The 4,327-nt window shown below is 36.8% G+C and overlaps 1 long non-coding RNA gene across 1 annotated transcript; it reads right to left on the reverse strand.

Moving 5' to 3' along the window:
• Positions 1–830: 830 nt before the first annotated feature.
• On the reverse strand, positions 831–3,686 carry LOC142833937 (uncharacterized). Its single transcript, XR_012907473.1, has 3 exons — positions 3,553–3,686; positions 2,135–2,184; positions 831–865 (listed from the first exon to the last, which is right to left on the reverse strand). It is a non-coding gene; the product is annotated as an uncharacterized LOC142833937 (long non-coding RNA).
• Positions 3,687–4,327: the final 641 nt, after the last annotated feature.

Consider the following 4,327-nt stretch of genomic DNA (forward strand, 5'->3'; position numbering starts at 1 on the left):
CCTACACAGATGTCATTGATAATTTTGTTTGGATCTGAGTATACACCCCTCTCTATTTTATATCTCCTGAGGAATAATAGCATGGTCAAAACTGGTGGCAAAAGTTCTACCAAGCTACAATCAGAATGTATGTGTTGAAGGACCAGACAAAATATTTAAGCAGCTATCTAAGCACTGGCATAGTCCACAATTACTGATTTTCAGTTTCCGGAAGAAGTCAATAGAAAGATTACATGATAAAATGGAATTTTTTTTGACAGCTCTGAATTATGGCTCTTTCTCTACTTCATACAACAAATGAGCATGGGTTGCCTTCAAACAAAGTATGGAAGTCTGTGCTAGCCATGTGCACAACAAAACTCATCATTCTCTCACCTCAAGTAACTAGAATGGAATAAAAATATACACACAGCTGTCTATAATGCTAGGAGGATTATGGTGAATATTTGATTCAAAACTCAAAATATAAGGCAAATGGAAGCAAGAGTAATTAATCTCTGCAAGGTAGGAAGGCATGATATTTCATATGAGCTCAAATCATGATATTATGAAATCCTCTAAAATAAATCTTACTTTTGCATTCCCTTCTTTTCTTGGTCATAATCTAATTTGTACGTCTCACCTTTCTTATTGGGTCAGGAGTAGCTGCAAATTAAGTTCCAACCAGTGGAATGAAGTCAAAATGAAGATACACCCTTACCAGGATCAGCCCCAAGAGACATGTATATAATGGTATTCATTCTTTTATTTCTTTTTCTTTTTTGCCTAGAGTCACAGAATCCAGGGTAAGCCTGAGGTCAAAGGATGTGCAGATACTGTAGATGGCTGTGGGGTAAAAGTTGTCTTCTTGGTATCATACACTGCACTGTAGTGTGAGCATAAACAAAACCTTCAATCTTTATCTTCGTATGGTTAACACACTTGGTCTAGTTGAACTATTAGAAAAAGTGATAAGTAGCCATGGACAGATTTTATGACAAACTTTAGATTATGTGAGATTAGTTAACACTGGGGTAGAGATAGAAATGAAATTCACTTTAGAGGACCAATATACAGCAGCCTGTATTATAGAACAGCAAAACATTAGCAGAGAAACCTGCTAGGAAAGTACACTACTATACACAAGGAATTTTATTTATTTGGAAAAAAACAATGTAAGGAAATTTCGGGGGAAAAGCTGTATGTAGATCTTCTACTTCCCTTAGAAGCTACCCATAAACACATAGACATGTATATACATAAATATGTGTATAAAAATTTTACTTGACTATATAGGAGATAATGACTTTTTCAGAAGTCATGAGTCCCAAATAAAAATCCCTCTGAGTAGTGTGGAATACTACAAGTTGTTGCCAGGTATATCTACAAGTTTCTCAAAATAATACAAATTATTGTCAATATTCTTGATTGATCATGAGAACTTGATAGCAAGACCCTATTGACAGCATGAACTTATATCACAGGACATATAGAAGTTAAGCTGATATTGACTGAGAAGCTTTCTTCCTACAAGTTATCCTTCATAGTACTGGAGGGTGTTAATCAAGTATCTAGGGGAAGAAAACCATGATCAAATGTCTTCTCTATCTGTAATAATCTACAAGCTACAAATATTTCCAACCTGAAAGATATGACCAGGAGTGCAAAAGTGACATAATTTATGTTTTAGGGAAATAATTTCTGGTTGAATTTAAGGCTGGTTCCTCAAAAGGAAACAGATGAGTGGTACTGTAAATTTGTCTTAGAAGCCATGTCTGGTGAGCTTATTGACAAATGATGACTTCTAGGAGGGAGAATCAGTTTGCTTCATGTATATGGCCCTGCTAGGTTGACCACACTCTAGTTGACAGTCTCATACTTGTATATAAATTAGTCCATACATATATGTGTGTGTGTTGTGTCTATTTATATAAATCTAGCACAAGTTGGACTCAGTCTGTTTTAAGAAAAAAGAACTTAAGTAGGGCACAGAAATGGCCAAAATACATTATATGCATGTATGAATCATTCAACAACTAATAAAAAGTAATATATTAAAGAAAAAGTGAAACATAAACAGGAGGAGGGAGCAGACTATCCATGGAGGTTTGGATAGAGGTACTTCACAGTCTGACATAGGGTAAAAATATCTCACCGGTAGTCTTTAGTTGTGCAGATGTGGGAAACAGAGTCTATTAATATTATCTAGGAGAAAAACAATGGAGATTGAGTTGGAATGGTAAGGATAAATGCTTTAAATGGTCAGAATGTCAACATCAAAAATAGTCAGTAGGGATGCTTTATAAGAGAGTAAATATTTATAGACAGGGCTAGTGCAATGCTCTGTCCTGTCCCTTTAAGAGACAAGCCCCACCCACTCCTTTCCTATCCACCAAGCAAATGGATCTTCCTTCTGCTTCCAGCCTGAGCTTTTCCATCTCTCTCCCAAAGAGGTAATTTCTGCTTGCTTGCTCCTGTGCTCTCTTTCTCTCCTTCCCCATTCCGTCTCCCTCTCTCTGTGCCTCTCTCTCTCCTCATTCCCCTTCTCCATCCCTCTCGTTTTCCCCCCTTCCCTTCTATAACCCACTAAATAAATATCCAACCTCACTCTGCATGGTGTGCCTATCCATCTGTCTCTCACCTGCCAAGTAACTTCCTGCCTGGGACCAGCTGACCCGCCAAGGTATCTCACCTGCCACGTGGCTCCCTGCCTGTGACCTGCTGTCCCAATGGCCCACTGCCCACTGCTGCCACTCAGGGACCTGCAGTGTTTTATTTTTACCAGTACAGCTAGGGTATCATATTTAGATCTAACACACAGTCAAGGTTAATATTAAGTGACATGAAGAATAGTAAAATAAGAAAAAAGTCATCACATTAATAAAGATGTTCAGATTTGTAGTATTTAACAATGTAGCCTCCAAATTCCTTTATCAACAAATGTCAAAATTGCAAGCAAAGTTAACAAATCAAAAAATATAGAAAGATTTTATTAGAATCTTATTATGTTAAGAAGTCGAAAATAAGAGATAAATTAGTGTAAGAGCAGAATTGTAGACTCAATCTAGTTGACAAGTATGGAATGCCACACCCGAGATTTAAAATTAGTCACTAAACACTGGGGAATTTAAGTTTGCTACATTTCTCTGAATGTCAGCCTCTTCATTTTTATCATGCAGACATTACAAGTTCTGACTTAGACAAGTTTAAAAGGCACAAAACAATTGTTAAATATAAAAGAACCTGAAATATTTCAAAACAGTGCATGGATATGATAGATTGTAACAACTGAACAATTTCCATTCATTTTCCAGTTATAACTATAAAGTGTAGACACTAATACCAAAATATTTGTAAACTTTCCTCAATTACATTTGACAGATTATAGTCTCCAATGAAGACTATAGCAATATAGACATGCAGAACCCACCATGTTTTTATGAGTGCAGTGGACATACATCACAGGAAGGACTCTGAACTTGAGCTGATCTTATTACTCTACTTTAACCAATAGAACGTGAGGAAGTGATTCTATACATATTCATAGTTTATAAAAAAAAGACAATATCTCACGTGGTACACTTGGTTTTAGAATACAGAACACCTGTTGTCAGGAATCAGAGCCACGTGTTCAGCCCAGCTAGGCACACGGCCAAGACAACCTCAATTTACCAGATGTAAGGAAACAAACTTTTAGATACTCCAATGCCTAGCGTTCAGTATTCTATCACAGACAAGACACCATGGAACAAAGATATCCTCACAGCATGTCAGAACCTGTACCCACAGTTACTGGGAAATGATAAATATTCATTATTTTTTCAGAAATTTATTTCTCGGATACACATCACAAATTGCTAATCCAACCTGTTTTTCACCCAAATTACTAACCTAAAGAAGCCTCTATTTTCTCCCCTGCTAGAAAGAGATCTTCCACAGAACTCATAAGGCTGAGAACACAGTCTTCTTCAGGAAAACTACACAAGAAATATAACTTCTAAGAAATATTTGCAAACACAAGGTTCCAACTCAAGTAGAAATGGGGCAAAGAAGAGCAAGCTAATGAAAAACGTTAAATTGTAAACTAGCAGCCTAATAACAAATCCTCAAGCCAGCCTCCCATGCCGACTTTTGTTGAAACACATGCATGCAATATTTAGTTCTACTAGAACTCTGCTAGAAAGGCTTTTATCCCTGAAAAAAAAGTCTATAGCCAGGAGCTGCCTGCTGGCATTGCACGCAAAAACACACCACTTTTCAATACTAGAATTTACTCTTTCACTGACTGATGTTCTCTAACCCTTCTCTGAAGGCACCTTTGCCTTTATGACTGACATGACCCAAAAAA

Source organism: Microtus pennsylvanicus, chromosome 13 (genome assembly GCF_037038515.1).
Source record: "Microtus pennsylvanicus isolate mMicPen1 chromosome 13, mMicPen1.hap1, whole genome shotgun sequence".
Classification (NCBI taxonomy): Eukaryota; Metazoa; Chordata; class Mammalia; order Rodentia; family Cricetidae; genus Microtus; species Microtus pennsylvanicus.